This window comes from Chinchilla lanigera, unplaced genomic scaffold, assembly GCF_000276665.1.
Source record: "Chinchilla lanigera isolate Chin_1 unplaced genomic scaffold, ChiLan1.0 scaffold00062, whole genome shotgun sequence".
NCBI classification, from domain to species: Eukaryota; Metazoa; Chordata; class Mammalia; order Rodentia; family Chinchillidae; genus Chinchilla; species Chinchilla lanigera.
This window is the reverse complement of record NW_004955463.1, coordinates 1,316,989-1,328,916: the sequence shown is the minus strand read 5'-3', so window position 1 is coordinate 1,328,916 and position 11,928 is coordinate 1,316,989. Positions and strand designations below refer to the sequence as shown.

The following is an 11,928-nucleotide window of genomic DNA, read 5'->3' as shown; positions in this document are numbered from 1 at the left end:
AGATTAAATGAAACAAGCCAAGGTCACACTTTATATGTCCCCATGTCCTCCATGTCTGCACAATCAAGACTGCTGCAGTAAGTCGTCAAGATCATTTTGGGGATAGAAACATATGGAATCTTAACTTCACGTAAATTATTCTTTTCATGTTGTCAAAAGCTAAACACAGAAACTGAGCTTATTCCGAATTCCAAATTTCAAAGAAATCTTTGGGAACTGAAAGCAATCTTGCCACTAAAATTGCTTTTTTTTATTCTTAAAAATGTGAGTTCAACAAAAAAGTTATTTAATAGCTTCATTTTTTTAAATGTACTTTATTAATTATACCCCCAAGTATTATATTTGTGGTTTTAGTCTTTAAACTGTGAATTATATTTTTAATCATTTAACAATCAAAATATCTTTCTCCTCATCTTCACAACATACCAGTTATATGGATATAGACACTCTTCATTTAATGATCAAACTCATTCTTGTGAGTAAGTAGTCAAGTGAATTGGTTGCTAAATGAGAAATTTTATACAGTATGTACATTACAATATCCACTACAAAGAAATGGTGAAAGGAAACTCTAACTTGATGACTTTGCTTTTATTTGCATAACTCTTACATGCAATACTATAATGTATAACAGAACATAAAGTCACAACGCTGTATCGTACAGCACAATCAGCAAAAACTGCAGTACTGTATAAAAAAGGTGTCCAGTACCTTGTCTTATCTTTCCTGTAGATCATAAGCCCAGTAGACCAATTTGCAAAGGAGTCAATTTGTACACACAAACGTCATAACACACACTAGGTCAATAATATGCTAAATACTCCTTCAAAATCTGTTTTGTTATCTCAGCATAACTTGAGTCAATTCTTTTTGCAACAAGTTAACACTATTTTCAGTAAGCAAATGAACAGAGAAAAATATCTTTCCTTCTTCAAGACCCAGATAGAAAATGGCAGAAATTCAGATTAAATGTTTCCACCAGCAGTATGCCCAGCAGGTGAGATAAGTTCTAAACCAAAGCATGAATGAGATGGTAGACAGAAAAAATAGAAACTGCAAAGCTTACAAAAATCAATAGAGTGTTATAGTCTATGTGAAAGGAAGCAGAAACTGCTTTTAGGCGAACTATTGGAAAACTGTGTCCGAGAACAAATTAGCCTTACTTTTAAGAGCTAAATGACTAGAGGTGTTCATTCAATACTTCTTTATATAGGTAAGGCCTAAGTTAGCAAAGTTTAGAGAGAATTAAGGCTGCTTCTACCATGCATTCATTATCCACTGCACCTTGTCTGAGATGTCCTTTCTTTGGCCTTCAGGCAATCTGTTTTGTTCCCTTCTTCCTAAAATGCAGGTCAGAAGGCGAATCCTTCAGAGTGCTTTCACAGTTTAATTACATTCAACTATCAGAATTTCTTGACTTCATGACCCTCTCTCTTCCTGTACATTAATATGCATTCATTTTGTATTTGTTGTTGGGCTATTATTATAATGATTTCTAGATACAGTAGCATAAAGGTAGGTATTAATTTTAGTAATTACATTGATACAGTAGCATAAAGGTAGTTATTAATTTTAGAAATTACATTGATAAATCAAGCCAACCAATACTTTCTCTTAAAATGTCCTGATGGTATTTTGGGTTGAACTAAGAGGATTACAATTTGAACTCTCCAATTTATTTGTTCTGTGTCTTTGTGACTATAGATTTAGAGACATAGATACATAGATACAGGTACAGACACAATGGGAAGGTAAAGGTAACTTGTTAAGGGGAATACAATTCATTTAAGCTTACTTTGTTTTTAATGTCATATCTATAATTGAAGGGATAACTGAAAACAGAAATGAGACAAAAATTTCTAGAAATGTTTAATGCATATAATTTGATTTCTTTTCTTTTCCTTTTAGAGACCAACATGACTTACCACTGAAATTATACTGCAAACAACTGAAATATATCTTTATATTACTATTTAGACCTGGTCAAGGGTGAGTATATAAACTTTGGTTCTAATTTACTGTGAAATAATTAATATTGTTTTTTACTAAGGAAAAATAAGTGATAAAAAAGGAACAAAATCTTTTCCACCAGTAATGTTTTGAAGTATGTAACCTGTCCTTTCTGGAGGTGTTTTCTACAAAATTTTCTGATATGGATTATTAATAAGCGATGTATATAAGAAATAATGCAACAGAAACACAAAATCAAAACCAAGGAAGATGGAGATGCACATGCCAGCCTTTATATTCAATATCATTTTAAACTTGTCTTTGAGCTGCTTTGAATGATTACAAATGGGGAAAACCTTGATTTGACAGAGAGGTCTCAAGTTTGGAAGAGAAATATGAAACGAAATTCTTAGGAAAATGAAAAGTTTTATTAGAATAACATTATTTTAAAAGTTATGTACACACTGGTAAAAATTATTTTGCAACTTTAACATAATTTCCATAATTTTCTTTTAACGCAGAAAAATAAAATACTTTAGCGCAAATTCACATATATATTTTATTAGCTTCCCATATAGAATAAAGTAGTTTTAAATATATATATCTTTATATCTATATGCATATATTTCAATAAACATGAGTTTGTGTGTGTCCATGTCTGTGTGTGTCTGTGTGTGTGTGTGTCATTTTTGTGATGATAACATTTACGCACAATGGCCAGAGAAAAACTTAAGAAAAAGATTTTCAAAGTAACAAACTGTTCTTCAGTGGGTTTTCACAGACATTTGAGACTTCTTCTTTAAATCTCAAGCACAGATCCTGGGTACTCTACTCCTTCAACACACAGATGGTTCAAGATTTCAATGCTTTGATTCATTAAAAGGGAGACTTTCCTAGTGGCTATAGCACTGGAAATATCATTTCCCTTAAAATAGAAAAGGAATTGCTTCTGGGAATCTGATCTCCTATTTTATTAAAACAAGTATCACAAAATTCTGCTACTGGTTTGCACTGAGTTATGTATGGATGGTAGAGTTGTCACGCTTCAAATGAAATCTGTCAGTGAATCCATCATGCTATCTGATTCTTTGTTCTGCTTAAAAAAATTAAAACAAAAATGACTCTGGGACAGTCTTAAAAAAAGCAGGTCCCTAAGAATATATAGTGTTGTCTCAGTTTATATTGAAGATACTCCATTTCTAAATACCAATTTTTAAAGTATTTTTTTTTTATAGTGGACCAAATGTACTGATTTTTGGGCTTACAACTAAAAGACAATGTCAACATATCTTTGCATGTGAAGACTTATGAGGCAATCATTTTTACAGCATTGTGTATAGCAACACAATTTAGAAAAATTGGAAATATTCAACAATTGTGGAATATTGGTTAAATAAATTTCAAAATTCACATAATGAGATGCTATATGTTTATTAATATTGTTTCATGTAAAAATCTCTAATGGCATGATACTCTATAATGCAAAGGAAGAAAACATTTTGTAATTTCTGATGTGACACCATTTGTGTGTGTGTGTGTCTTTTACAAAGATTTCAAAATTGGATTCACCAAAATGCTAATGTAGCTATTGCTGGTTGTTGGGATTTTGATTAACAATTACTTTCTTCATTGCCTTTTTGTGCAGATAACACATATATGTAGTTATTTTCTACTGACAATAAGAGGATTATTACTTTTTTAGTTTAAGGAGAAAATTGACTTTGGAAAATGCTGTATGTGGAATACTTGCTGAACACGTATATCATGTAAGAGAGCAAAGCTCCTTTGCTTGAGACAATGAGAAACATTTGATTTGCTTGCTCCTGGGAATGAGGAGAAAAGAACGTAAAGGAGATGAAGATAGGGCAGGGCAGGCTGAAGTCCTGATAATCTCACAAGACTGCACAGGACTGAATACTTCAGCATGAATCTCAGTGTGAGTTCTCAGAATTTAAAACAACTTAATTTGTTCAAATCTCCGATGAGCTTGTGCTTATGTTGGAATTGGTGCAGAGGTCAAGGTCCTGCATCTAGACTATCAGAGGATGAACCTGAACCACATATGAGAGAGTATAGGAAAGCTACTAGAACAGAAAAGTAAAGGGAAATATTTGGGAGAACTATAATTTCCCATATCCTAGAGTAAGTGCTTGAAGCCACTCTCTTCTCATCCCAAGATTGGAAGGGCCTCACCTGTCATGTGACTGCTTTTTGGGATCTTATGGTTGTTAATTTTGAGGGTCAATTTGACTGGATTGAGCAATGCCTCAATCAGAGACTTGGGAAATCATTATTGTGAGTGATTGTGGGTCTTTCCAAGAGAAGATTGGTGTGTGGGCAGCAAACTGAGTGGGGAACCGAAATGGACTGGAGCCTAAATGGACTGAAGAAGAAGAAGGGGAGGGGGAACCAATCCCCTGCTGCACCCTCCTGGAACAGGCACATGTTCTGCTGTGGCTATCCTTGGACATTAGACTCCAGAATATTCATGCTTTGGACTCTGGGATTTGCAGCCCCAGGGGCTCTTGGGCCTTCAGCTTCTGACTGCAGGTTGCATCACTGCCCATCCTTCCCTATTCTGAGGCTTCTGATTTCCCAAATTGAGCTGCTATGGCTTCACTTGCTTTCCAGTTTGCAGATAGTCATCATGGGAAGCTTTAGTCACTGTGATGGTCTGAGCTACTCTAGTAGATAGTCTCTTCTATAAATATATATTCTATTGGTTATGTTTCTCTGGAAAGCCCTGGACAATATTGAGCTCTTCCAGGAAATATGAGCTAAACTACATGTCCTCAATTTGTATCAGGTGAATTCTGCACACTTGCCCTGTAGACGTGCAGTGGTCATGTGACTCAAAACTGTTGAATTTAAGGGAATAGGGAATAACCCTGCATGGGTGATTGTGGTCTGGGAAATAAAGACTAAAAATAAGGGATATGTGGTAATAGATACGGCAGACAGAGGCAGGTCATTCTTAAGATTTTACAAGAGTAACAAAATCTATGAAGTTTGCCCATGAGGAAGCAGACAAAGACATATCATGCATCAGAACACACATAATTATTTCTTTTAAAAATGAGTTTGTCATTGATGAAGAGAGAGAATCTCTGGCTGATACATAAGACTCCAAAATTGTTCCTGATTGCTTAATGATAAAAATTAATTCTCTGGAAAATGGACAACTATCATGGTTTTGCTTACTGAGCATTCTTTAAGACAGAAACTAGAGATACTTATAAGTAGTCCTGTGCTAAAACCTGGGGAGAAAATTTTGAGTTGATATAACTTTTTATGTCCTTGAGCTTTGCATCTGTGGATTCAATCAACTTCAAATTAAAAATTACTTTAAAAATTGTGTTTTCATTAAACATGTACAGATTTTTTGTTGTCATTATTTCCTAAACACTGAAACAACTATTTACATAATATTTACATTGCATTAAGCTTTATTTGTAGTCTAGAGAAGATTTAAACTACATAAAAGATGTACATAGGGCTGGGCAAGTACAAGGTCGTGAGTTCGATTCCTGGTACCAAAAAACAAAACAAAACAAAACAAAAAGATTTACATAGATTATATACAAGTATGTCATTTTATATAAAGGATTTGAACATGTACAGATTCTGCTGTAGGGTATGGTCCTATACCCATGCTCCCCTGGATTGTGAGGGATGATTATATCACTAAAGTGTCAGAAGACCTTCAGGACTCAAAGATAGAAAAGCAAATGATGCTAGAAAACTTTCAGTGACTACCCTTCTAATTACATATGATTGGAAGTTTAGTAACACATCTGGCTTTTTCTGAGCAGAATGACTGACTGTACCACCAGCATAAATAATAAAAAGAGTTTCAGGGACTTCAATGTCTATACTCATTTTACAAGTAGGATAAAGGACCTATGTACCAAATGACATATGGACTCCATCTCAATATTAGTGAAACTACCCCAAGAGGCACGAAGAAGGAGGGCAACATTAACTTCACCAAGGAAAGTCTCAATAGAGTTGGGGCCGCTGACTTTATGCAGGCTTGGGCGATGAATGTCATGGGCACAACCTGCCTCCTGGAGTTAAAGATACAATGAATAGGGTAGTAGAAATGTGGAGATTTCCCCTCCAGTCAGACAAATAAGCTCTATGACTTCTGTCCACCAATTGTATTGTCATATGTGTAATGTTATAAAAGATGGGGCTCAGGAATAAAGGCACCACACACTGGCATTTAGCAGGCTGCTGCCTGTATGTGGCAAGTGCAGAGAAATCACATTTTACAGAGATTCTGGTCATAGAAGGATGAAATCCCTGTGGTGAGTGATCCCTAAATAACAAGCTTGGAAATGAGAAGAGAGGTGTGGGCAGGAGCTTGCATTCCTGAGACTCTCTTTGTGTGTGGGATTAAACATAGGGCTATGGGCTTTGTTTCATGAATAAAAGCATAGGGGAGATCAAAAGACTCTGAATGATAGTTTATTCAAGGTGTGTTTTTTTGTTTTTTAAAAAATCTTAAATTATAAATCTAAAAATACTCTTGTATGAGTCCAACACATATGTACCTTTCTCAGCCACCCTCCTGACCCAAAACACCCTTGTGTTTGGAGAGAAAAAGACAGCTTTTGATGGTCTTCAATGCAAAGGAAGACTACTGAGGCCAAGTAATTTCCCTCAAGAGGAAGATAGTAAACTACAGGGAAAAATCTGAAAACAGCATCCTTCTCAGAGGAGAGGTCTGCCCATCCCCAAATTAGAAGAAAGGAGGGAATCTGGGCCAAGTGAGTGAGACCTGTGTCACTGTGCTTATTTCTTTTACTCATCTAAGGTTCAAACAGGGAATTAATAAAATAAATTTGCAAGCAGCTATAACTGTTTTGCTCGTGGGAAAATGTAATGAGGGAGAAAATTGAGTTCTCATGGCTGGTAGGAAAAAGCAACTTAGGGAACAAGCTGCCTTTGTTTGGAAAATGCTTTGATTAGATCACTTGGGAAAATGAGTCTCTGTGGGGCATGGATGTGACCTGGTATTAGGACATCATAGATGGGATGATCCAGAGGAGGAGCAGCATGAGAAGAAGGAGACAGCTGCTGTGTCATATAACCCCAGCCTCTATCACCAAATCTATTGTGAAGTTATTTACTTCAGAAAATGTTTAGTAAACTGTGTGTGTGTGTGTGTCTGTGTGTGTATGTGTGCACTGATTCACACAGATGCACATATATAGCATAAAGGTCAACACAAGATAAAACATAAAGTAAATATATGCATATTTTGGTGTTTATTCTTTTTTTTGGTACTGGGAATCAAACTCATGACCTTGCGTTTGTAGTCAGGGGCTTGAGCTGCTGAGCTATATCCTCAGCCTAATATGTACATATTTTAAGGTTTTGCTATACTTCACAACTGGAGTTTTGAAGTAGTGCTATTCAGATTTAATAAGTTAAGAAAATACAATATTACACTAGTTTAGGAAAAGTTATTTTAAAAATATCTTGTAGCCCTGAAATAAACTCCAATTTTTTTAAGTAAATAAGCGATAGCTTCATCATTTATTCAACAAATATTTATGGAGCATCTGTATTATGAGCTAGCTGTATTCTATGTGCTAGGAATGTAGCTGAGGATGTAGCCAATGGAATTGAAAACAGGTCACAATGTGTTGTGAGCATCAGGGAACAAATATCATTGTTCTTCTGTTTTGTACCTCCAGACTGCTACAAAAAGGACATTTAAGATTTTTACACTTTTGGCACTGAATTCTGACACAAGTTATTCGATATAAACTGAATGCCTACAACTTAGTTTCTTTAGGACACTACCTGGTGTTAGGACAGACTGCACAAGTTAAAATCACAGACTTTCACAGACATCCCTATGCCAACTGCAAGCAGGGACCCCAGTAGTCATCTGCTATGGAGGCTTCAGTAACAAAATGCCATATAAACTGGGTGTCTTAAACAGCAAAACTTATTTTCTCATAGTCTTATTGGACACTGGAAAATCCAAGATCAAGGGGCTGGCTTATCTGGCTGCTGCTGAGAGTCATTTTGGAGGTATAAAGAGGGTCACTGTGTATGCTGTGGCTGGTGAGTGTTGTCTCCCAAAGTCATACTGAAATTTGATTCCCAGATTCAGGTGTTAATGGTAATGGGGGGGGGTGGCTTTGGGGAGGTGATTAGGCTCAGATGAGGCCATGTTTGCACTCATGGCCTTATAGAAAGGAGCCCTATTTTAGCAAGCTTGATCTGTCTACCATGTGATGTTCTGCCTATCTTCAGACTGTAGAGAATGTCCACCATCAAGAAGGCTCTCACCGGATGCAGTCTCTTAACCTTGGGCTTCCTACACTACAGAATAGTAAGAAGTAAATTGCTTTTTTTTTTTATTTTTGGGTTTTTCTCTGGTACTGGGAACCGAACTCACGACCTTGCGCTTGCCAGGCAGGCGCTTTTGCCGCTGAGCTAAATCCCCAGCCCCTGTTTTATAAACAAAATTAATGACATTTAATTAGTGGCATTTAATTATAGCAACAAAGAGTAAGACCAAGACAGTAAGTTACTTTCTTAGTGTAAACTCTTGTATGGTCAAAGGAGTTAGTTATGTTTAACAAAGAATCATCACTATCAGAAAATTCCAAAGGTTTTAAAGGACTGTGCCAGGAACTGAGGACAAAGAGGAATGAGTACATATTTTATCATATCATGGATATGCTGTTAAATTTAATAATCTCTGAGGCCACCACACAGCCTATGCCAGTCAAAGGCAAGGAGATCTAAGACTGGCTCACCTGAGCAGAGCTGCATCTGGGAAGATAGATCAGTAAGAAGATCCAGTCAGATCTTCATGCCTTTTTTACAGAGACTACCAAAATGAAGTGTAACTACACAAACTTATGGAAAAAATCGGGGATGGGGCTGGAGACTAAGAATAAAAGCAAAAAAACAAAATAAACAAACTGACAAAACTGACAACAACAAAAAAATTGACAAAAAGGGAAAGAAATCTCTTTGCAGAAAGACTGCTTTTTTCTCTCCCAGGCATTATCATGAGAAAACTTTCTTAACTCTGCCTATGCCTCTAGCCTTCCTTGTGAGCACTTATTGGGTGCATGGAGTACAGCCTGAGAGTGGTGTGATTTCCCTTATTTCTGGGGTCTTCACTCGGTTTACTAAGTAAGAAAAAAACTGAATAGCTGTACTTACATGGAAAATATATTTGAAAAAACCTGCCATCTACTCTTGATTAATTTTACAAACATACATTGTTAACTTAATAAACTTGATAAAAATTTATTAATGAACTACATCAATTGAGAAAGACTGAAAAATTTCCATCACAATCAGAAATGAGACAAAAATCCCCATTCTCAGCATTTCATTTTAATGCTACACTGGAAATCTTAATGCAATAGGGCAAGAAAATTAAATAACAAGTATTAGAACTGTTAAGAAAGAAATAAGATCTTATTTATGAATGATATGCTACAGTGCATAAAAACTCAAATGAATATACAAATAATAATAAAAGAATTTAAGAAAATATGTCTATGTATGAAAAATCAATTATATATCTGTGTGCTAGCAATAAATAGGAAAACTATAAAATGAAATTAATAGCAGTATAAAGATCAAATACTCAAGAATAAATTTAATAATTAATGTATAGAAAGTTTTTACTTGATACTACAAAAGATTACTGAAAGTTAAGAAATTACACTGAAATAATTAAGGGACTATACCATGTTCATGAATTATAAGATTCAATGTTATTGCTGGTTATGGTGGCAGACACCTGTAATCCCAGCACTTAGGACACTGAGGCAGGAGGATCATTGCAAGATCGAGACCAGCTTAGGCTACAAAGTGAGCTCAAGATCAGCTTGAACTGCATAGCGAGACCCTGTCTCAAAAAGACAAAAAAAAATTTTTAAAGATTCAATATTACTTGTCTGAAAAGTATTTGATAATTTCACTGTAGTTTTTTTTATTTTAAAGAGGAAAAAATAAGAAAAATAAGAGTTTCAAAACGGGTTAGTAGGAGAGTTACAATATTTAATACATGCTCATTGTTGTCTTCATAGTAGTTATTAAGAGTATAAGATTTAGACATGAAATTATGTCCAAACAGTATTAGCACAAACCTTTCTTTTCAATGAACTAAAAGAAACTAGCTGTGCAACTATTTTACCTCTCTTGTGTATAAATATATATTTTCTTTTTCCCTTCCTCCCTTTCTCTATCCCCCATCGCTTTGTCTTTTCTTTTGAACAGTTTCTTCCAAATTCACAATATCTATTGCACCTTTTGGATCTTATTTACTCATTCGGCTTCTCACACTAGTGAGATAATATGATGTTTACACATATGAGTTTGATTTATTTCACTTATGAGTATGGTCTCAAGTTGCATTCATTTACCTATAAAAGTCTCAGGTTTATCCATCTTTATGGATGAGTAGTACTCCATTATGTAAAAAAACATATATTTTTATCCGTTCCTCGGCTGATGGGCATTAGGGTTGTTTCCAAGATTTAGCTATTACAAGCTGTGCTGCTATGAACATAACTACACGCACATTGTTATGGTAGAACGTTTTTAATTCTTCTAGGAAGATACCCAAAAGGGGGATAGCTGGATTGAATGGCACTTCTAATCCTAGTTTTTAAAAAATTTTTCCACACTGATTTCCAACATGATTTGCCCGAGTCTATACTCCCATCAACAATGGAGAAGTGTTCCTTGGCCCCTGCAGCCTTGCCAGCATTTGTTATTGGTTGATTTTTTGATCGTAGCCATTTTTGTTTGGTGAGATGGAATTTCAGTGTTGTTCTAATTCATGTCCCTCAAATGACCAAAGATATTGACCATTTTTAATGTATTTATTTGCCATTTGTATTTTTTCATCTGAGAAGTGTATACTCATCTCAGATGCCCATTTTTGGATTGGGTCTTTGAACTATGGGGGCCTGATTTTTTTCAGTTCTTTATATGTTCTAGATAGAAGTACCTTGTCTTCAGGAAAATTGGCTATAATTTTTTTTTCCACTCTGTGGGTTGTCTTATCACTCTGTTAGTGATCTTTTTTGTTATGCAAAAGCTTTTTAATAAGGTGGTATCCCATTTATTGATTCTTTGTAATATTTCCCTTGCAGTCTGGGTTTGTTCATTAAATCTCTGCCTACACTTAGGACTTTGAGATTTCTACCTATTTTCTCTTCTGGTAAATTTAGTGTTTCTATTTAAATATTTAGATCTTTGATCCATTTGACTTTCATTTAGTGCATGGTGATAGACATGGGTCTAGTTTTACTCTTCAGCATGTGGAAAGCCATTTTTTTCCAGCACCATTTATTAAAGATGTTACCTTTCTTTCAGTGAACATGTTTGGCCCCTTTGTCAAATAAGGTGGCAGAGTGTGCTTGGGGTTATGTCTGCATTTGTATTCCATTCCACTGATCCTCAGGCCTGTATTTTTGCAAATATCATGCTGATTTTATCACATAGCTTATTAGTATAATTTCAGGACTCGGATTGTGATGCCTCCTGGCTTTCCTTTGTTGCCCAGGATTGCCTTTGCTATTCTAGGTCTCTTCTGGTTCAAAATGAATTTTAAGCATGTTTTCTCTAGATTTGTGAAGTATGCTAATGGTATTTTGATTGGGATTGCACTAAATCTCTGTAGCAGTTTCAGGAGTATGGTAATTCTCAATATGTTGGTTCTTCCTATCCAAGAAAAAGGGATATCTTTCTATTTTCTGAAATCCTCTTCAATCTCTTTTTTTCAGAGTACTATAATTTTCACTGTGTTAGATCAATTCATAAGTATTGCATTTTTGGGATGCTATTGTGAAAGTTGTGGCTTCCCTAATTTCTTTCTCATTATGTTTGTTTTTTTTCTATAAGAATGTTATTGATTTTTGAGTGTTGACTTTGTATCCAGCTACACTACTGAATTTGGTTATTAAATTTAGATTTTTTTTGTGG

The 11,928-nt window shown here is 35.2% G+C and overlaps 1 long non-coding RNA gene across 1 annotated transcript; it reads left to right on the top strand.

The window, feature by feature from the left end:
• Window positions 1–1,990, top strand: LOC106150068. Its single transcript, XR_001236650.1, has 2 exons — window positions 1–77; window positions 1,909–1,990. It is a non-coding gene; the product is annotated as an uncharacterized LOC106150068 (long non-coding RNA).
• Window positions 1,991–11,928: the final 9,938 nt, after the last annotated feature.